The following is a 24,025-nucleotide window of genomic DNA, read 5'->3' on the forward strand; positions in this document are numbered from 1 at the left end:
CTTCCCAGTTTCTCTGTCAAGAGACGAAGGTGAGGGAATCAAGTGTCTATATTTAGCAGAGAGAAGTTAAAAACAGCTGTTGCTTGTGTTGAACACCTGTATGTTCTAGGCATTGGGCAAGGCACTTTTACCTTGTTATTTTTAATCCTTTTAACAAATCCCTGAAATCCCTGGTTGTTTTCTATAAATTTTGATTTATTTTTTTACCTTCATAGCACTTAAAATGATTAGTAGTTATCCTGTATTTGTATGTTTATGTAATGTCTATTTTCTTCACTAAACTAAAAACCCTGTCAGGGTAGAGACCAAGACTATTTTGTTCAAACCTGTATACCCAGTTTCTAGCACAGTGTATGACACGTACTAAGTTCCTAGTAGATATTTGTTGAATAAATAAATGAACAACAACAAAAACAAAAGGTAAAGGAAAGAAGGAAGGAATGCAAGGAAGAAAAAGGCAGAGCTGGGGTTCAAACACAGTCTGTTTGATTTCAGATCACATCTCTTCCCACTCTAGAACACCAGCACAGTTTCACTTCATCTAGAATATTCTTGATTATATACTTAACTGATAAAATTTCTCTAAGTTCAGCTGTCTTAGAGCCCCCCAAATCTGTTTACATCTTATTCTGAGAACTCTTACATCTTACCCTGAGACTGAATGACATGGAAGAGGCTGTCCCATCTTTTTGTCATCCTGTTGGAATATTGCAACCATTTTATGCTAACAGTTCTCTCCAGAAATACAGATTTCATATTCTAGATTGTGGGGTTTCTGTTTCTCCTACACAAAGAGAGTGTACTTCTTTCTCTCCTTCTCTGAAATTGACCCTTAATTTAGATCGTTGTGCTGCTAAATTGACTTTCAGTAATGAGCAGAGTGATTGTTGCATACCCTGCTGAGTTTTCTGCTCGAGGAGAAGTGTGTCACTCTTACTTAGAGAGAGCCTGTGGGAGGAGTCAGGCCAACCCAAGGGGCTCTTATCCTGGCAGGTGCCAGGCACTGGGGCTTGGTTTGGTCATTCGGCAGTGACCTCTTTCCATTTACTTCATTTTTACTGCTTGAATTTTTCCTTGACAAATATCATTGTCAAGAAGTTTTTTGTTTTAATATTGGTTTTTACATGACACTATCAACCATTTCATTTCCTTTTATTCCTGGTATCATCTTTTAAAAAAGCCTTACTGTGTTTTTCCATTCTGTGTCCCAGGATGGGAGGAAATGTAAGAATGTAGAGAGTAAATGCAAGGTTCATAGTGTGGAAAGGTGTCATTTTAGTTAGGCTTCCAGCAATGCTATGTAACCTTGAAAATGTACATTTTTATGGCTGTATACATGTGGTTAGTTCAAACAGGAATTGTGTATCTCCCGGGTATATTGAATGGATACATATTTAAATCTTGATGTCAACTTAAAAGAGTCCTATTTAAATTCCCAAGAGGGTACAAGAAACAGATTTTTGTGATGTGAAGCAATAACCATCTTTTCTGGACCAAATGGCAAATTTGGAAGCTCTGGCCATCTGGGAATCTATCATTTGAAGCAGCCTGGCCTACTTGGAAGTTAGTTTCTTAGTGAGAAGTGATCTGAGCCATTAAGGTCTTCACATTGGATGGTGTAATCAGTGGTCAATCTGACCTCCAAGTTGCCCTCTGAAAACTGTTTAAAGATGTGTGTATCTGTTTTGCGGTTATGGTAAATCCTTTTTTTGGTAGCACATATTTTCTTCCAAGGAGAGGGCTTAGCTTCTGTTGGAAATTAATTCAACTCCACAAATATAATATATACTGGGTGCTGAGTGTATTCAAAACAGAACATTAGATGCTGCATTGGAAACAAATGCAAATGTACAGAGTTCCTGCCATCAAGAACCTTAGAATCTAGACATAATTATTAAACTCTCTTATTCCTTTTTGTGTCCCTGTGTCTAACTCAGTGTGTGGCTCAAAGGTGGGATTAATAAATGTTAATTAAGTTGAATTGATTATTGCAGAGGAGATAAGCAGAGGAGATATGTAATTCCCTATGCAGAATATGTTAAATGCCTTAGTAAAATAAAAAATTGTATCTACAGAGCTTGTAAGAATTAAAGATACATCCCTTAAGAAGGACCTTAATTTAGGAAGCAGACTTTTTGATATTCTTTGAAAGTTGAATAGAATTTTATCAGTGGAATAGGAGATGCAGAGAGAGGTGCATCCTGGTAGTGAGAGGACTAGCACAAGCATTGGTATGGGACCGATGGAAGGAAACAGGGAAGTATGGGATAGAGAACAATGAGAAGTCCAGTTTGACTGAGGTATAGGGTATCTGTAAGCTAGAAAACTTAGTGTGATCATATCATTGTGGTCCATAAGGCTAAGCTAAGGTATTTGGTAGATCTTAGGGGGCCATCAAACCAAATAGCTGAGCAGTATGGCAAGAGCTTTGCTTTTGCAAAATTTTTGAAAAATTAGTTCAGCCAGCCCTTGTAGAGTAGATTAGAGGAAAAAAAAAGACTTTAACTAGAGAAACACCTTGTAAGATACTTCAAGCAGGAGGTAAGAGGTTTAAACAAGAGTGGGTATTTTGAGAACAGAATGTTAGGAACAGAAAGAAGAGACTTCGCCAGTGTGGCATCAGTAAGACTGGATTATATGTGGTGGGGAACATGAGGAAAAGAAAGGAGTCAAAATTACTCATTGCTTTTTCCTGTTCCTGTTATTCATCACAGCACTGAATTTTTGAAAAGGCAGAGGGAAAATATCTTGCTAATTATCTCTTGTCAACTCTCAAATCCCTTGCATCTCATTGGTTAGATTCCCACTGAAAATTGAGGATATTTTTTCTTCCCATGGAGGCCTGGAAGGAAGATGTGTTTTTAAAGGAATGAGAATATACGTAAAGATAAAATTACTTGGATGATTTAAAGGCATAACATAAACACAGAAGATATTAACACTAGGAGCGCAATCAAGTGCACAGGCAGGACCTTGTTGATTTTGGGGGCATAAGGTAAAACTTGGCTACCATAAGTGAGAAAAGTGAAGATACTGGAGATTATGACATTCCTATCAGGTGGCTTTCACATAGGGATTAGTACCTGACATCTGTGAGGAATAAAACGGGTATGCACAGATAAAATGATGAGTACAACTCCCTGGTTATATTGCTACATTCTGTCCTCCACAGAAGGTATAGTCACAGCAAATATCATGCTTTGGATATAGGCCCTCTCTACTTGTCTCTTTCAAGGGAAAAGGAAATAGTGCAGGAAAATACACTCATGAGTAAGAAAAGACATTGAAATAAGATTTAAAAACTAGACTTTTTCAAGAAAATGGGATAAAGTCAAGTTGATTTTGAAAAGGATCCTTATCATTCTCATTACCTTATCATTCTCATTACCTTATCATTCAGACTAACACTAACATGCATTAATTCATTTATTCATTCACTCAATAAGAATATGAATTCAGGACTCTTCTGGACATGAGGTGGAATTTAAAATGATAAATGAAGAATTAGTCATCAGGAATTTATAATCTATTGTAGGAGATGAAATATACATATATGAAAAAGAACAAGAAAGTAACTGGTATGAAACCTAGTAATTTGGGCTTCCCTGGTGGCGCAGTGGTTGAGAGTCCGCCTGCCGATGCAGGGCACACGGGTTCGTGCCCCGGTCCGGGAAGATCCCACATACCGCGGAGCGGCTGGTCCCGTGAGCCATGGCCGCTGAGCCTGCGCGTCCGGAGCCTGTGCTCCACAACGGGAGAGGCCACAGCAGTGAGAGGCCCGTGTACCGCAAAAACAAACAAACAAACAAACAAAAAACACCTAGTAATTCATCTCTGGGAAGTGCTTTGCCCATTGTTTCTTCTTGGAGACCTATGGTAGCTGTTCCTGTCCATTCAACTGTCTGTACCTTAGCCTGCTGACAAACTGAGCCTCTTGCCAGTACTTCATCAAAGGGTGCTCTTTCATAACCTGTGTATGACTTAAATATCTGTCTCATTTGTGCTTAGCAAGTTGTTCATATTATGTAGTGCATAATAGGTTCCAGTAAAATGCTTTTTGAATGAATGACAGAAACTCTACCTCTCATGCTTTCTATCAATTAAGGTATTTTGGGTTAAAAAATCTTCTTTAAAAATTTATATATCCTATGGGAAAGTTAAAATCTATTACTTTTTCACATCTTAAGCTTTTTATATGCCTTTAAATTTTAAAACTCCAAAACAACTTTTGAGTACCTTCTGTGAAGCAGAACTGTATTAGTTACTTCATATTAGTTTAAAAATATACCGTGTGGAATTCCTGCCACCCCTGGATACTGCTGTGTAATAGCTGTGATCTTAGGCAAATCATAGAGCCTCTTGGAGCCTTAGCTTCCTCACCTGTAGAGTGAGAATATTACCTACTGCATGGATATAATTGGCATATAATAAACTGCATATATTTAAAGTGTTTAATTTGACGTTTTGATATACATATACACCAGTGAAGCCATTTCCACAGTCAAGGTAATTTACATATCCATAACCCCTAATGGTTTCTTAATGCCCCTTCTGAGTCCCTTACTCCTACCCCTCCTTGATCTGTTTTCAGCCTCATCCCCAGGCAGTCACTGATTGTTGCCACTATAGATTGCATTAAAAGTTTTGCTTTATGTAAGTGGAATCATATGTTATGTACTCTTTTTTGTCTAGTTTCTTTCATTCTGCATAATTATTTTGAGATTCACTCATGTGCATGTCAATAACTTATTTTTAAAATTGAGGAGTAGTATTTCATTGTATGGATATACCACAATTTGATTATCCATTTAGGTTCTTTCTAGTTTTTGGCTATTACAAATGAAGCTGCTTTGGACATTTGTCTTTGAGTGGACATATGCTTTGTTTTCTTTTGGGTAAATACGTAGGAATGGAATGGCTAGTTTACCTAGGTGCATGTTTAACTTTATAAGAACTGCTGATTTTTCCAAAGTGGTTTACCGTTTTACATTCCTACTAGCAATGTGTAAGAGTTCCAGCTGTCCCACATTCTTAACACTTTGTATGTTTAGTCTTCAATTTTAGCTATTCAAGTGGTTTGTAGTTGTGGCTCACGGTTTTAATTTTTATTGCCCTAATGACTGATGATGTTGGGCTCTTTTCATGTGCTTGTTTGTCATCATGTATCTACTTTGTTGAAGTGCATTTTAAATCTTTTGCTGTTTTTTTAAATTGGGGTTTTCTTCTTTTTTATTGAGTTGTAAGAGTATTTTTAATATTTTTTTAAAATACAAGTTATTTATCAGATAATGTTTTGTGTATATTTTTTACTGGCCTGTGGCTTGCCTTTTAATTTTAAGTGTCCTTTGAGAGCAGTGTTTTAAATTTTGAAAAAGTCCAATTTATTGCTTTTCTTTTCTTTTCTTTTTTTAACATCTTTATTGGAGTATAATTGCTTTACGATGGTATGTTAGTTTCTGCTTTATAACAAAGTGAATCAGCTATACATATACATATATCCCCATATCTCCTCCCTCTTACATCTCCTACCCTCCCTATCCCACCACTCTAGGTGGTCAAAAAGCACTGAGCTGATCTATCTGTGCTATGTGGCTGCTTCCCGCTAGCTAGCTATTTTACATTTGGTAGTATATATATGTCCATGCCACTCTCTCACTTCGTCCCAGCTTACCCTTCCCCCCCACCCCCCATGTCCTCAAGTCCATTCTCTATGTCTGCGTCTTTATTCCTGTCCTGCCCCTAGGTTCTCCAGAACCATTTTTTTTTCTTTTTTAGATTCAATATATATGTGTTAGCATACGGTATTTTTTTTTCTCTTTCTGACTTACTTCACTCTGTATGACAGACTCTAGGTCCATCCACCTCACTACAAATAACTCAATTTCGTTTCTTTTTATGGCTGAGTAATATTCCATTGTATATATATGCCACATCTTCTTTATCCATTCATCTGTCGATGGACACTTAGGTTGCTTCCATGTCCTGGCTATTGTAAACAGAGCTGCAGTGAACATTGTGGTACATGACTCTTTTTGAATTATGGTTTTCTCAGGGTATATGCCCAGTAGTGGGATTGCTGGGTTGTATGGTAGTTCTATTTTTAGTTTTTTAAGGAACCTCCATACTGTTCTCCATAGTGGCTGTATCAATTTATATTCCCACCAACAGTGCAAGAGGGTTCCCTTTTCTCCACACCCTCCCCAGCATTTATTGTTTGTAGATTTTTGATGATGGCCATTCTGACTGATGTGAGGTGATACCTCATTGTAGTTTTGATTTGCATTTCTCTAATGATTAGTGATGTTGAGCATCCTTTCATGTGTTTGTTGGCAATCTGTATATCCTCTTTGGAGAAGTGTCTATTTAGGTCTTCTGCCCATTTTTGGATTGGGTTGTTTGTTTTTGATATTGAGCTGCATGAGCTGCTTATAAATTTTGGAGATTAATCCTTTGTCAGTTGCTTCATTTGCAAATATTTTCTCCCATTCAGAGGGTTGTCTTTTCGTCTCGTTTATGTTTTCCTTTGCTGTGCAAAGCTTTTGTTTCATTAGGTCCCATTTGTTTATTTTTGTTTTTAGTTCCATTTCTTTAGGAGGTGGGTCAAAGAGGATCTTGCTGTGATTTATGTCATAGAGTGTTCTGCCTATGTTTTCCTCTAAGAGTTTGATAGTGTCTAGCCTTACATTTAGGTTTTTAATCCACTTTGAGTTTATTTTTGTGTATGGCATTAGAGAGTGTTCTAATATCATTCTTCTACATGTAGCTGTTCAGTTTTCCCAGAACCACTTATTGAAGAGGCTGTCTTTTCTCCATTGTATATTCTAGCCTCCTTTACCAAAAATAAGGTGACCATATGTGCGTGGGTTTATCTCTGGTCTTTCTATCCTGTACCATTGATCTATATGTCTGTTTTTGTGCCAGTACCATACTGTCTTGATTACTGTAGCTTTATAGTATAGTTAGAAGTCCAGGAGCCTGATTCCTCCAGCTCCGTTTTTCTTTCTCAAGATTGCTTTGGCTATTCGGGGTCTTTTGTGTTTCCATACAAATTGTGAAAGTTTTTGTTCTAGTTCTGTGAAAAATGCCATTGGTAGTTTGATAGGGATTGCACTGAATCTGTAGATTGCTTTGGGTAGTAGAGTCATTTTGACAATATTGATTCTTCCAATCCAAGAACATGGTATATCTCTTCATCTGTTTGTATCATCTTTAATTTCTTTCATCAATGTCTTATAGTTTTCTGCATACAGGTCTTCTGTCTCCCTAGGTAGGTTTCTTCCTAGGTATTTTATTCTTTTTGTTGCAATGGTAAATGGGAGTGTTTCCTTAATTTCTCTTTCAGATTTTTCATCATTAGTGGAGAGGAATGCAATAGATTTCTGTGCATTAATTTTTTATCCTGCTACTTTACCAAATTCATTGATTAGCTCTAGTAGTTTTCTGGTAGCATCTTTAGGATTCTCTATGTATAGTATCATGTCATATGTAAACAGTGACAGCGTCACTTCTTCTTTTCTGATTTGGATTCCTTTTATTTCTTTTTCTTCTCTGATTGCTGTGGTTAAAACTTCCAAAACTGTGTTGAATAATAGTGGTAAGAGTGGGCAACCTTGTCTTGTTCCTGATCTTAGAGGAAATGGTTTCAGTTTTTCACCATTGAGAACAATGCTGGCTATGGGTTTGTCATATATGGCCTTTATTACGTTGAAGTAAGTTCCCTCTATGCCTACTTTCCGGAGGTTTCTTTTCATAAATGGGTGTTGAATTTTGTCAAAAGCTTTTTCTGCATCTATTGAGATGATCATATGGCTTTCCTCTTTCAATTTGTTAATATGGTTTATCACATTGATTGATTTGCATATATTGAAGAATCTTTGCATTCCTGGGATAAATCCCACTTGATCATGGTGTATGATCCTTTTAATGTGCTGTTGGATTCTGTTCGCTAGTATTTTCTAAGGATTTTTGCATCTATGTTCATCAGTGATATTGGCCTTTAGTTTTCTTTCTTTGTGACATCTTTGTCTGGTTTTGGTCTCAGGGTGACGGTGGCCTTGTAGAAGGAGTTTGGGAGTGTTCCTCCCTCTGCTATAGTTTGGAAGAGTTTGAGAAGGATAGGTGTTAGCTCTTCTCTAAATGTTTGATAGAATTCGCCTGTGAAGCCATCTGGTCCTGAGCTTTTGTTTGTTGGAAGATTTTTAATCACAGTTTCAATTTCAGTGCTTGTGATTGGTCTGTTTATATTTTCTCTTTTTTCCTGGTTCAGTCTTGGAAGGTTGTGCTTTTCTAAGAACTTGTCCATTTCTTTCAGGTTGTCCATTTTATTGGCATATAGTTGCTTGTAGCAATCTCTTATGATCTTTTGTATTTCTGCATTGTCAGTTGTTGCTTCTCCTTTTTCATTTCTAATTCTATTGATTTGAGACTGCTCCCTTTTTTGCTTGATGAGCCTGGCTAAAGGTTTATCAATTTTGTTTATCTTCTCAAAGAACCAGCTTTTAGTTTTATTGATCTTTGCTATTGTTTCCTTCATTTCTTTTTCATTTATTTCTGATCTGATCTTTATGATTTGTTTCCTCTACCAACTTTATGATTTGTTTCCTCTGATCTTTATGATTTGTATCCTCCTCCAACTTTGGGTTTTTTTTGTTCTTCTTTCTCTAATTGCTTTAGGTATAAGGTTCGGTTGCTTATTTGAGATGTTTTTTGTTTCTTGAGGTAGGATTGTACTGCTATAAACTTTCCTGTTAGAACTGCTTTTGCTGCATCCCATAGGTTTTGGGTCGTCGTGTTTTCATTGTCATTTATTTCTAGGTATTTTTTGATTTCCTCTTTGATTTCTTCAGTGATCTCTTGGTTATTTAGTAGTGTACTGTTTAGCCTCCATGTGTTTGTATTTTTTACAGATTTTTTCCTGTAATTGATATCTAGTCTCATAGTGTTGTGGTTGGAAAAGATACTTGATATGATTTAAATTTTCTTAAATTAACCAAGGCTTGATTTGTGACCCAAGATGTGATCTATCCTGCAGAATGTTCCATGAGCACATGAGAAGGAAGTGCATTTTGTTGTTTCTGGATGGAATGTCCTAGAAATATCGATTAAGTCCATCTTGTTTAATGTGTCATTTAAAGCTTGTGTTTCTTTATTTATTTTCATTTTGGATGATCATTTCCATTGGTGAAAGTGGGGTGTTAAAGTCCCCTACTATTATTGTGTTACTGTCTATTTCCCCTTTTATGGCTGTTAGCATTTGCCTTATGTATTGAGGTGCTCCTATGTTGGGTACATAAATATTTACAATTGTTATATCTTCTTCTTGGATCGATCCCTTGATCATTATGTAGTGTCCTTCTTTGTCTCTTGTGATAGTCTTTATTTTAAAGTCTATTTTATCTGATATGAGAATTGCTACTCCAGCTTTCTTTTGATTTCCTTTTGCATGGAATATCTTTTTCTATCCCCTCACTTTCAGTCTGTGTGTGTCCCTAGGTCTGAAGTGGGTATCTTATAGACAGCATATATACGGGTCTTGTTTTTGTATCCATTCAGCCAGTCTATGTGTATTGGTTGGGGTATTTAATCCATTTACATTAAGGTAGTTATTGATATGTATGTTCCTATTACCATTTTAAAAATTGTTTTGGGCTTGTTATTTTAGGTCTTTTCCTTCTCTTGTGCTTCCTGCCTAGAGTAGTTCTTTTAGCATTTGTTGTATGTAAAGCTTGTTTGGTGGTGCTGAATTCCCTTAGCTTTTGCTTGCCTGTAAAGGTTTTAATTTCTCTGTCGAATCTGAATGAGATCCTTGCTGGGTAGGGTAATCTTGGTTGTAGTTTTTTCCCTTTCATCACTTTAAATATGTCCTGCCACTCCCTTTCCGCTTGCAGAGTTTCTGCTGAAAGGTCAGCCGTTAACCTTATGGGGATTCCCTTGTATGTTATTTGTTGCTTTTCCCTTGCTGCTTTTAATATTTTTTTTGTTTGTATTTAATTTTTGATAGTTTGTTTAACATGTGTCTTGGCGTGTTTTTCCTTGGATTTATCTTGTATGGGACTCTCTGTGCTTCCTGGACTTGATTGACTATTTCCTTTCCCATATTAGGGAAGTTTTCAACTCTAATCTCTTCAGATATTTTCTCAGTCCGTTTTTTTTTTCTCTTATTCTTCTGGGACCCCTATAATTCGAATGTTGGTGCATTTAGTGTTGTCCCAGAGGTCTCTGAGACTGTCCTCAATTCTTTTCATTCTTTATTCTGCTCTGCAGTAGTTATTTCCACTATTTTATCTTCCAGGTCACTTATCCGTTCTTCTGCCTCAGTTATTCTGCTATTGATCCCTTCTAGAGAATTTTTAATTTCATTTATTGTGTTGGTCATCATTGTTTGTTTGCTCTTTAGTTCTTCTAGGTTCTTGTTAAATGTTTCTTGTATTTTCTCTATTCTATTTCCAAGATTTTGGATCATCTTTATACTAGCATTATTCTGAATTCTTTTTCAGGTAGACTGCCTATTTCCTCTTCATTTGTTAGGTCTAGTGGGTTTTTACCTTGGTCCTTCATCTGCTGTGTATTTCTCTGTCTTCTCATTTTGCTTAACTTACTATGTTTGGGGTCTCCTTTTCACATGTTGCAGGTTCATAGTTCCTGCTGTTTTTGGTGTCTGCAACCAGTGGATAAGGTTGGTTCAGTGAGTTGTGTAGGTTTCCTGTTGGCGGGGACTGGTGCCTGTGTTCTGGTGGATAAGGCTAGATCTTGTCTTTCTGGAGGGCAGGACCACGTCCGGTGGTGTGTTTTGGGATGTCTGTGACCTTATTATGATTTTAGGCAGCCTCTCTGCTAATGGGTGGGGTTGTGTTCCTGTCTTGCTAGTTGTTTCGCATAGGGTGTCCAGCACCGTAGCTTGCTGATCATTGAATGGAACTGGGTCTAAGCATTGAGATGGAGATAGCTGGGAGAGCTTTCACCATTTGATATTACGTGGAGCCAGGAGGTCTCTGGTGGTCCAATGTCCTGAACTCTGCCCTCCCACCTCAGAAGCTTAGGCCTGACACCCGTCCGGAGCACCAAGACCCTGTCAGCCCCATGGCTCAGAAGAAAAGGGAGAAAAAAAGAAAGAAAGAAAGTTATTAAAATAAAAAATAAATTATTAAAAATAAAAAATTAGGGCTTCCCTGGTGGCGCAGTGGTTGAGAGTCCGCCTGCCGATGCAGGGGACACGGGTTCATGCCCCGGTCTGGGAAGATCCCACATGCCACGGAGCGGCTGGGCCCCTGAGCCATGGCTGCTGAGCCTGCGCATCCGGAGCCTGTGCTCTGCAACGGGATAGGCCACAACAGTGAGAGGCCTGCATACTGCAAAAAAAAAAAAATAATAAATAAAAAAAATTAAAAAGTAATAAAAAAAAGAAAGAAGAGAGCAACCAAACAAAAAAACAGATCCAGCAGTGATAATAAGTGCTGAAAACTATACTAAAAACAAAAAGCAAAAAACAAAAAAACGGACAGACAAAACCCTAGGACAAATGGTAAAAGCAAAGCTATACAGACAAAATCACACAGAAAAGCATACACATACACACTCACAAAAAGAGAAAAAGGAAAAAAATATATATCTATATATAAAAAAAAGTAAGAAAGCAACCAAATCAATAAACAAATCGACCAATGATAATATATTCTAAATACTTAAGATAAACATAAAACCAGAATCAAATTAGATGCAGAAAGCAAACCCCACGTCTACTATTGCTCCCAAAGTCCACCGCCTCAATTTTGGGATGAGTCGTTGTCTATTCAGTTATTCCACAGATGCAGGGTACATCAAGTTGATTGTGGAGATTTAATCTGCTGCTCCTGAGGCTGCTGGGAGAGATTTCCCTTTCTCTTCTTTATTTGCACAGCTCCCGGGGTTAAGCTGTGGATTTGGCCCCACCTCTGCATGTAGGTCGCCTGAGGGCGTCTGTTCTTTGCCCAGACAGGACGGGGTTAAAGTAGCAACTGGTTAGGGGGCTCTGGCTCACTCAGGCCCCGGGGAGGGAGGGGTACGGAATGCAGGGCAAGCTTGCGGTGGCAGAGGCTGGCGTGACGTTTCAACAGGCTGAGGCATGCTGTGCGTTCTCCTGGGGAAGTTGTCACGGGACCCTGGCAGTGGCGGGCTGCACAGGCTCCCAGGAGGGGAGGTGTGAATAGTGACCTGTGCTTGTACACAGGTTTCTTGGTGGCTGCAGCAGCAACCTTAGTGTTCATGCCTGTCTCTGGTGTCCACGCTGATAGCCGCGGCTCGCGCCCGTCTCTGGAGCTTGTTTAGGCAGTGCTCTGAATCCCCTCTCCTCGTGCACCCGGAAACAATGGTGTCTTGCCTCTTAGGCAGTTCCAGACTTTTTCCCGGACTCCCTGCCGGCTAGCTGTGGTGCATTAGCCCCCTTCAGGCTGTGTTCACACAGCCAACCCCAGTCCTCTCCCTGGGATCTCACCTCTGAAGCCTGAGCCTCAGCTCCCAGGCCCCACCCACCCAGGCTGGTGAGCAGACAAACCTCTCAGGCTGGTGAGTGCTGGTCGGCACCGATCCTCTGTGTGGGAGTCTCTCCGCTTTGCCCTCTGCACCCCTGTTGCTGTGCTCTCCTCCATGGCTCCGAAGCTTCCCCCCGCCCCCGCCACCCCCCCGTCTCCACCAGTGAAGGGGCTTCCTAGTGTGTGGAAACTTTTCCTCCTTCACAGCTCCCTCCCAGATGTGCAGGTCCCGTTCCTATTCTTTTGTCTCTGTTTCTTGTTTTTTCTTTTGCCCTACCCAGGTACCTGGGGAGTTTCTCGCCTTTTGGGAAGTCTGGGGTCTTCTGCCAGTGTTCAGTAGGTGTTCCGTAGGAGCTGTTCCACATGTAGATGTATTTCTGATGTATTTGTGGGGAGGAAGGTGATCTCCACGTCTTACTCCTCCACCATCTTGAAGGTCTCCCCTCTTACTTTTCTATTTCATGCTTTTTATGTTACATTCAAGAAAGTTTTGCAAAGTCCAATGTTACTAAGATTTTTTTCTATGCATTCCATTAGAAGTTTTATAGTTTTAGCTTTTAATTTAGGTGTATGATTCGTTTTGAGGTAATTTTTGTAATAGGGTGAGATGAAGTTTATGGTATATATTTTGGCTTATGGCTCTCCAATTGTTCTAGTGCCATTGTCTGAAAAGATTATCTTTTTCCCCATTAAATTGCCTTGGCACTTTTGTTGAAAATAAGTTGACCATATATATATGTAGATTTATTTCTGGAGTCTCTATTCTGTTCCATTGATCTATTTGTCTATTTTTTTATGCCACTATCTTGATTACTTGATTACTGTAGCCTTATATTGATAGAATGAGTTATGAAGTATTACCTTCTATATAATTTTCTGGAAGAATTTGTGTACAGTAGGTATTATTACTTTTTAAATACTTGAAAGACTTCACTAATGAAACCATCTGGGCTTGGAGTTTTCTTTTGGGGAAGGTTTTTAACTACAAATACAATTTTTAAAAATAGGTGTAGGGCTATTGAGGTTATCTATTTCATCTAAGTTATGTGGTTTATTTAAGTGCATTTAATCTAAATTGTTTAATCTATTGGCATAGATTTGTTCATAATACATATCTTTTAATATTTGTAGAATATTTAGTGATGTCGCCTCTCATTTATGCTATGAGCATGTAAACACAACATCAAATTTAATATTGCTTTCCTTTTTTCTATTTTATTGATTTCTGTTTTTAGTCTTATTATTTCATTTTTTTCTGCATACTTTGGGTTTATGTTGCCCTTCTTTTTCTAGTTTCTTAAGGTGAAAGCTGAGATCATTGATTTGAGACCCCCTTTTTCAATATAGGTTTTAGTGCTATAAAATTTACTTCTAAGTACTGCTTTAGCTGTGGTCCATAAATTTTAATATGTGGTGTTTACATTTTTATTCATTTCAAAATACTTTCTAATTTCCCTTTTGATTTCTTCTTTGCTCCGTGAGTCATTTAAAAGTGTTATTTCCTCATATTTACAGATTTTCAAGATATCTTTCTGTTATTGAATTACTAGTTCTTTTGTTGGTTGGCAAGTTCTATCAATGTAAACTAGGTAAAGTTGGTTGACAGTGCTGTCCAGGTCTTCAGTATCCTTACCGATTTTTTTGGTTTACGTGCTCTACCCTTAATTGAGGGAGAGAGATTTTGAGAACTCTGATTAAAATTCTTCCTGAAATTTTATTAGTTTTGCTTCCCTGTATTTTGAAGCTTTATTAGGTGGATACATGTTTAGGGTCATTATGTCCTCCTACTGAGTTGACACCCTTATCATTGTATAAAAATCCCTTTATCCATTGTAATATTCTTTGCTTTGAAATCTACTTTGTCTGATAGCCCTGCAGGTTTCTTTTTATTAGTGGTACTGTGGTATATATATTCCATCCTTTCACTTTTAAAGTATTGTGTCTTCATTTAAAAGTGGATTTCTTGTAGCCAGCATGCAGTTGAGTCTTGCTTTTTTATCCAGTATGACAATCTCTCCCTTTTAATTTGGGTGTTTAGACCATCTACGTTTAATGTGATTATTGACATGGTTGAGTTTAAATATATGATATGCTCTTTGTTTCTTGTTTGTACCACCTGTTCATCATTCTGTTTCCCCTTTTTCTTGTTTTCCTTTTAATTTATTGAGAATTTTTATGATTTCATTTAAAATCCCTTATTGGCTTCTTAATTTTTTTGTTTTAATATATTTTAGTGGTTGCTTTAGTAGTTATAGCAACCCTATACAACTTATCACAGTCTTCAAGTAATATTATCCCACATCACACATGGGATGAGAATCTTACAACAGCATACTTCCGTTTCTCCCTCCTAGCCTCTGTGCTATTGTCATACACATTACTTCTACATATGTTAAATCTAAAGATAATTTTTATTATTTTTGCTTTGAATAGTCAATATTTTAAAGATATTTAAAAAATAAAAATAGTCTTTCATATTTACCCACATATTTACCATTTTCAATGTACTTTATTTCTGTGTAGATTCAGATTTCCATTTGGCAAATTACCTTCTGCTTGAAGGACCACTTTAATATTTCTTGTAGATTATGTCTGCTGGTGAGATGGTGGTATTTCCATCACCTTTTATATTTCTGAAAAATCTTTATTTTGCTAGGTATAGACTTTTAGATTAACTTTTTGTGGTTCAGTAATTTTAAAATATTGATCCATTGTCTTTTGGCCTGCATTGTTTTCAGAAAGAAGTCTGCCTCAATTTTTATTATGTTTCTCTGTGTATGATGTGTCATTCTCCTTTAGCTGCTTTTAAGATTTTCTCTTTTTACATTGGTTGTAAGCAACATGGTTACTATGGGCCTTAGTGTAGTTTTCGTAATGTTTCTTGAGCTTGGGTTTTTTGAGATTCTTGAATCTGTAGGTTTATAGTTTTTTGTCACATCTGAAAAATTTTCAGCCATTATTACGTCAGAATTTTTTTCTTTAACTCCCATTCTTTGTGGAATCCAATTACATATTAGGCAGCTTGAAGTTGTTCTTCAGTTCTCTGATTCTGTTCACATTTTTTCATCTTTTTCCCTCCCTATTCTGCTTCATTTTGCATTGTTTCTATTGATAAGCCTTCAAGTTCACTTGTCTTTGTCCTGCAGTGTCAAATCTGCTTTTAATTCCACCCCTGTGATTTTTAATCCCAGACATTGTATTTTTTATCTCTAAAAGTTATAGTTGGATCTTTATTGTATATTTGATATCTCTACTTAGTATGTTCAGTCTATTTTAGTTTCATGAACAAATAGGATACAACTAATAACTATTTTAATATCCTTGTCTACTAATTCTATCACCTGTGTCATTTCTGGACAAATTTCAATTGATTGCTTTTTCTCTTCATAATGAGCGGTATTTTTCTGCTTCTTTGCATGACTGGTGATCTGTTATTAGATGCCAGAAATTGTGTGAATTTTACCTTGTTGAGTGCTGAATCTTTCAGTATTTCTATAAATGTTTTTGGACGTTTTTTCTGGTGTGTAGTTAAGATACTTGGAAACAGTTTGATCCTTTCAATACTTGCTTTCAAGCACTGTCAGTTGGAACCAGTGCAGCCTATAGTGTAAGGCTAAGTTTCTGCACTGCTGAAGCAATAATACTCTTCTGAGTATTCTGTCCAGTGCCCCGGCATTGTGAAGTTTTACACTTTGATGATGGGAAATTGAATTATTCCTGGATTTGTGTGAGCTCTGGGGATTGATTTTTCTGCTCCTTTTAGGTATATCTTTCCCTAACTTTTGTTAGTTTCCTCACACATGTGTGCTTACCAGTAATCGTGAGGGATTCTCTGCAGACCTCTGGAAGTTTATGTGCAGGTCTTTCTCCTCTGTTACTTTACCCTACCAACTATATCCACCTTGGCCTCCCTAGACTCCCAGCTTCGTCTTCTTAACTCAGTGAGACCATTAGGATTTGCCTCTGTACACTGCAGTTGGTAATTTCTTTCTTGAGGCAGTAATCTGGGACAACTGTAGAGATGACCTCATTTGTTTTTCCTTTCTCAGGAATTACTTCTTCATTGCTTGATGTCCAGTTTCTGAAAACTGTTGTTTTTATATATTTCATCCAGTTTTTTTTAGTTGTTTAACCCAAGAAGGGTACATCCAGTCCCTGTTAGTCCATCCTGGTCAGGAACAGAAATGTCTACATATGTGAAGAAAATATATGATATATATTAAACATACAGTATATTGAGTGCTTCACACATAGAAAGTATTCAATAATCAGTCACTATTGCTATTTCTCCACCTTCAATAATGAAGCTTTATTTTATATACCACCTTCCATATGAAGGCTTCCAGATGAATTATTACTCTTTATTCTTTGTACTCACATCACTTTTTTTTACATACTTTCATGATGACATGGATCTACATTATAAATTTTGGTTTACTTGTTTGTATTTTGTGGTAGATTGTAAGCTCTTAGACAAATAAGATCTATCTCGTTTATCTATCATTAGTTTCCAGCATATAGTAAATGCTTAGATCTTTGTTGCATAAATGAATAATCGAGAGTATCTCACACCTTTTATGAAATATTCAAGAGTAGAATTTTTGATTGGGAAGGAAAGAGAGATGGTTTAGTGGATGAGAACCTTTGAGCAGAATGAAAGTGGAGAGGAGTTCCAGAGAGCAGCATGAGAGCAAAAGGTGGTTGGTTGAGGTTCATAATATATAATAATGATAATGACAATCGTACTAGTAAATACTACTACTACTACTTCTAAAGTTATTGTGAAGGTGAGAGAGGATAGAGGAGTATAGAATGGAGACTAGGAAAGACTTATTGTAGTATGTCAATGCAACCATTTTGTGATACCTTCAGCACCTTGCTGAATATAGATGGTAATGTTGGTAACATTTCATAAATGTGTATTGTGTGAATCAGTGTAATTTGAATTGTTGTAATAGAGGCTTTTAAACAAAGTGCTGAGAGAACACAGTATACTTTTTGGAGTATACTTGTGAACCTTGGAAGGAAGTGGTAGGGATGGATTAACTGAGAAGAAGCAGAAAGAAATTCTAGATAGTGGAGAATAGCATAAACACAAAAAGTACTATAGGCGATAAATAAGCATAATATAACAGAAAGAACAAATGGACCTTGGAGCTGGGTTCAGTAGGGCTTCAGTTTTATCTCTGTCACTGGTGTAACTCTGGAAAATTACCTAGCCTGTCTGAGACTCAATTCCCTCATCTATAAAATGGGTGTGGTTGTTGGGAAGATTATATGATGCATAGAGTAAATTTATTTTATGTTGCAGATAGTGGGTCCAATAACTATTAGTTTCTTCTTTTTAGACATTCTATATCTTCTGATGAGGAAAGAAAAATGCTTCAAGAAGGACTTTGTGACCCCTCATCACTTTGTATAAGAGCCCAGGTATAATATATAATTTATGAGTATAACTAATGTTCCCATTTATTTCCGTGGCAAATGAGGATTGCATTGCATTTTTGTGGTCTAATACTAAGACCTAAGTAATTTTAACACCCAGTTTCTTTACATCTTCTAGTTTTAACTTATGTTTATAACTATTAGGATTATTGGCTAAACTTTACATACAAATGAAACAATTTTACTACCACAATTCAATATTTTTCAGAAATGTTTCTTTTTATAGGGAATATATCTACTGAATGAAAGATTGGAAAGATGAGTATCAGAAATCCTAAAATTTTTCAAGTCTGGAAACTACTTGTATTCTTTTAAATTATTTGTTTTATGAATAAAATCAGTTTTTATATTAATTTACCATCATGGAAATCATATAATACAAGGTACGGAGTAAAGTTTAGAAACTTTTGACTTTTAAAAAGTAATCATACTTTAAATTTCCAATTGATTTATAAAAAAACATTGTTCATGTGCACTTACAAAAATATTTTGGATACATGGAGATTTTAAAAGGAGTTCTAGCATAACTAAAACAGAGTAATCTTTTACTTTTTTCACTGAAGGAAAAATTCAGGACTCTTCCAGTTAAGTAACTCTGTCCTTGGTTTAGAGAACTGAAAAATTTGCATAGTCAATAGAATAAAAATTGATAAGCCATAGCAGTTTTGGAGCCAATTTTCAGCACTGTTTTTGGTTCTTGAATACTTGCATTGACATACACAACTCATAGGTATAGTGCATAATGCTGCTGATCCTGCCAAGTGAAGAACCACCGTTAGTCATCTACCTAGTATCTCAACTGCTGGGTGCTGAGTTGGCAAGGATCTGGCATGTGGTAGCACCTGACTTCATCTGCTGTCTTCACTATAGACTGGTTCTTTGCATTTATGAATGTTAGACTGGCCTTGATGACAGTTTGCTTGGTTGAAAGTCACCTTATTTTAATTTAAGACGTGTTGCCTCCATGATACTTGTAAACATGTTGAGAGGCTGAGTTTTGATGAATCTCACAAAACTCCTCAACAGGGCATGAACTGAAACCAAGGAGCTGACAATATTAATAATTCAGCATTTGGCAGTATTGTGGATATTAATGCATTCATAGTTCATCTTGACAAACCTGGGCCCAATCACATGTGAAAATGAGTTTAGTCATCTAATATTAGTTTCTGGTGAGTATTTTTATACTTTTCTTTCAAAATATAGATGAAATGAAGAAAATATTAGTCACTTCTTAGAAATGCAAGGTTCATAGCCCACATGACTATGTGCTGTGAAATTTAAAAAAACGCTTTACAATAAATTACCATCTTGATTTAATGAAATAATGCATAAGAATTCTTATAGTGCATTATGGCTGATTTGTGATATTTTAAATTGCCCATTTATTCATAGTTTCAGAGTGAAGTACCTTTTTTGGTATTTCAGCTAAACATGTAACTCTTAACTTTAAATAACCAGTAAATTTACATAATCTATGCAGGTAAACTATATAAAGCATTTGCCATAAAATTTAAAACATGCTAATAATAATACATGTAATAGCTAAGTATATTCAGTATTTAGGACTTAAAAGTTATTTTACAAATATTGCTTTTGTGGGGAAGTAAATGTATCTTTTTGTAATAAAATGCCACAGGAGTGACACAATTTTATTTAATTATTAGTAACTCCAGGACACACCTCTTAATATGTGGGGCCTAGAAATAATACGGCAATGACTGAAGTGGAAAGATCTTGCTCCTTAAAATTTGGTGGCTTGTTGAGCTGTCTGAATCATCTATGTCCTTCTCGCACATACCCCAATACATTTTATGATCACAAAAGAATTATTTTTAGATCTCTAAACTAGCCTCTTTCAGGCTAATATAACCACTTTGTTGTAAGATTTCTTCTTTTAAAGGGTATAAATGAAGAATTTAAATTTTCATGTGAAGAAAAAGGATATTATTTGGTCCTTGAAGTATTTGGGTCCATATTTCTACCTGGAAATCCTAACTATTATAGTCAAGTTGAACTACAAGGGGAAAAAGCTTATAAATTAAGCTTTTTTTAAAAAAGGGCCATTTATTTATTTATTTATTTTTATTTTATTTTTGGCTGCATTGGGTCTTTGTTGCTATCTGGTGAAACACTTTGACTTAAAACTGGAAGGAAATAACAAATCGAATGGACACTATTTTGGATGCTTATAAGCTTTTAATAAATTTCAATATAGTCAGGCTTATGTCTCAATATTATATTTTCATTCACATCTTCAAATGGGCAATTATGTCCACATGATAAATATGTGGGGTTAATGATGATAATTTGCCATCTGTGTCATGAAGCAGCTCCTTTTCATCCTTATGTAAAAATTTCCATAGTTTTCTTGGTAATTCGTTAGAGTATAAAAAATCTGAATTAAAAGGAAAAAATTTTACACTATAAAAATCTCACTCTTGCCAAGAAATGAATTATACATAAGGTCTGAAAATAAGTAGAGTAGAAAAGAAGTAGAGATATATTTTAGACAGCAGATTGGATCCATTCAAAGAATTTGCAGGAATGCTTTCATTATGCTATGGTAGTAATAAATGGTATTGTGCCACAAACTTCGTAATAAAAATGGAATAGGTTTTAAACCAAAAGCTTGTTTGGTAACTTTGGCTCAATTTCTTGCCACTTCTGTATCCCTTGCAAAGGAGAATGCACTACATCTTTGTGAACAACCTGAATTTCTCTTGCCCTGGAAAACCATACAGTCCAACTTGGCTTTTGACACAGTCTAAACTACTCCGATTAGGTAAAGCTGATCTTAAGAGAAAACTTGGATACTCAGCAAACCCCAGCAGATATTTTGACACAGTCTTGGAGCTGATAAGTCATCATAAATTTAAATATTACCTTTCCTAGGAGAAACCTCACTAATAAATTGTTTTGAATATTTTATGAATGACTGAGCACCCTACTTTGTTAATAAGTCCTCTGGAAAGCTATGACTTTTGGGGGATGGTTTTACTTTTGGAGGAAGGAGTGTTGAAGAGAAGGTACTGATGAGGTGTCATATAATTTTACAAGTTGCATAACTGCTTTTAACTACAAAACTATCTCTGATTATAGTAACAATTGAGCTTGTAATTTTTTCTGAACAGCTGCTGCTACAGGGGGTCATTACCTTGGAGAGCTCGAAAATAATCGTACTCTTGGTACATGAGTTATGTAGTCTTGTGTTTTACAGCAAAGCACAAAGTTTAAAGCCTATAGAAGAATGTTATTTGAAAGCTGTCAAACCATGTTAAAAAAGACTGCATCGTCAAAAGGCCCTGGTGGCCACGATTCTGCATGTAGCCTTGTCTTATTCATTACAAAATGCATGTTTATAAAGTTCCACAGAGCATCCAATTCCCAGTTCACTTATATCAGCAAGACTTAACTTGCTCATTAATCTAAATTCTTTTGCAACTTTAATCTACATGTTTAATTAATCATAAAATGAGGCGGTAAGTAATTTCAGCAATGTGTGGCTTGTTATCAGATGCATTTAATCACTCTTCTGTGAGCTCATTTGGAAACACCTGAAGATGTCGAGTGCAGTCTGAATAAGCATAAATTATTCTTTGTCAGTGTACTTCACTCAACTAATAAGACATTAATTTAAAAGGCACTGTTTGTCATTTTTAGATCTTTACCAATATTTTTAGCTTAGCAATATAACTCTAATTGTATATATGATTCACAACTAGTGCCCGACATAGGAAAGGGTAAGAATTTAATTCATTTTTCTTATTTACATGTAATTATGTCATGTAATCTTAGTTTTTAATGAGGATTAACCATCTTGTAAGTATTCATATGCTTTTGGAATAAGGTACTAATGAATTATAGTTGGAAAAATTATTTGTTGGTACAAAGGCTTGTGATTTCTTGTTGTTGCCTAGGTTAGGTCTGAAAAGACATGAGGTTTGGGAGAGTGCTTTGATTTGAGGATACAGGTATTGCATAGAGATTATATGATGCAGATGATAACCTTATAAAAATTCAAGTAAAACAGTTATATTCAGCTATCCCACATAATAACATATGTAATCCTTACATAGGACCAGGTAGCCTAAGGTAATGACAGTCCCATTTTTTCCCCCTAGTGTCTTAAGAGTATTGCACAGTTGATGACAGCATTTTTTAAAAAAAGACAAGAAACAAGAACAACAATAAAAACAAAAACACACTCATAGCTTCAGAGCAAAAAAAATTCATGAGGGCTGAATGAGTTATATATCTCAGTGCTGACATCGAGATATATTTTTATAGGAATAAAAATTGCATTTTATAGGATGTCATCACCTGTCCTGTTCATGCCATGAGAGCAGTGACACATGGTAAGAATAATTATCTCAGTGGAAACAAATTTATTTGCCGTGGAACATCCCTGTTTATCTTATGAACTTATCTCACTCATATGCTATCTATGGATTGTCAGCAGTGAGCCAGAGGGGATGATTCCTGAAAAGGGAATATTGGTTTGAGCTGAAATATAGCCATATTCTCCATTTTTATTTGATGTGCACATCTCCTGGGTTTCTTCCCTTTCTTCAGGGATCCTTTACACTTAGCTAACGGTTATTTATATGTCCATTTCTTGCCTTATGCCTCATCACTGTGTAAAAATCCTCCTTCCTGTTTTCCTTTCTAAGGGAAAACAAAATCCCAGGAAATCTCATTTGTACTGTTCAAGTCACATAGGCCATCGCAGCACATTGCAATGAAATGCCATTTACCCTTATTTCACTTAAGGCACTATAAATTGTTTTCTTAGAACCACTGATGAAAACTTCACATCTTCTTTAGAATCATTCTTGAGAAACAGCATTTCATTTGAACTTAACTTTCTTGGTAAGAATACTTTTCTCATTCCTGTAAAATCTTAGTGGATAGACATATACAGTCTAATATGAAGGCTTGCTGTCAGTTTTTCTTGATAAGAAACCTCAAACTTCCCTAACTCCCCTTCCCTTGGCAAAACCTGAGATAATTTTTTCCAGACAGATTTATTTTCTAACTTGTTTTGGTGCAGAGAAAGAACACAGTGTTCCCCCCTCTCATCCCAACTGATGTGCAAGAGGCCTGCCCTATTGTCCTGTTAAATTCCTCTACACAAATACAATGATTTATTTTATAAAATGCTATATATTAACTGTAGCTATTTGTCTATATTATGTACTTCAAGAGGAAAATGATAAATTCAGTTCCATGCAGCTCTTATACCCTCAGATGTTTCACAATGTTACCCAAAACACACATACACTGACACTTTTGCCCAGTCACAAACAACAAGGACATACCACTTAAACATGCTTCTTTCATGGAGACCTCACAGTTGTTTAGAATGCACAGTACCCAGAATGAGGAACTACTCCAGTGGGTGCAACTGAATGAGTGGATCTTCCATACCCAGCTGAACTGACAGAGATGGTTAGCAAGGCTCTGATTTTAATGCACAACTTCTGTGGCTGAAGGACAGCATGCTGGTAAAGAAAGTGATTACTGGTGGCAGAGAGGGGTGGGTGAAGAATGAGTTTGGAGCTTGTGCATTGTGGTGTCCACTAGCAGCGTGCTCACGGGGAGGGTTTGGAAGTCCTGAGTCATCAAAGTCTTCAGCTGCAGTGGAACTTCAGGCTCAGCAGATGAATTAGAATGTCACAGTGCAGTTGGTTACAGGCAATGCTTCTGACTTCTTACTGCAAGTCTCAATATCTTATTTATGTTAAATGTTAAGAGAGCAATGATGTATTCAGTTATGCTTTGCGCTACCTCAGGAGAAAGCCTAATATCTCCCTCTCTCCTCCCTCCCCCCAGTTTCTTAAACAAATGAAATTCCATTCTAATTTTTACCAAAAAATCCATGTGTTGTTTCCTATAAACACTTACATAATTTATGCCCACCCATCTTTCCTTTGAATCCAGGTTTTGTCTATGAACATTGCTTGCTTTTTTATAGTAGGCTTGTTTTTCTTACTCATTTGAAATTGGCTTTTATTAGAAGATCATTTAGGCATATCAGTACAGTACATTTGGTGGCTTTATAAGAAGTTCTG

General features: G+C 36.4%; 1 protein-coding gene across 1 annotated transcript in view; it reads left to right on the forward strand.

Annotated features, from left to right (window-relative positions):
- The window catches only part of SOX6 (SRY-box transcription factor 6), a 621,353-nt gene that overhangs the window by 108,632 nt on the left and 488,696 nt on the right, over positions 1-24,025 (forward strand). Inside the window, exon 3 of the mRNA XM_049713139.1 lies at positions 17,855-17,936. The gene's annotated coding sequence lies outside the window, so the exon portion shown is untranslated. The remainder of the gene's footprint in view (positions 1-17,854; positions 17,937-24,025) is intronic.

This window comes from Orcinus orca, chromosome 8 (assembly GCF_937001465.1).
Source record: "Orcinus orca chromosome 8, mOrcOrc1.1, whole genome shotgun sequence".
NCBI lineage: Eukaryota > Metazoa > Chordata > Mammalia > Artiodactyla > Delphinidae > Orcinus > Orcinus orca.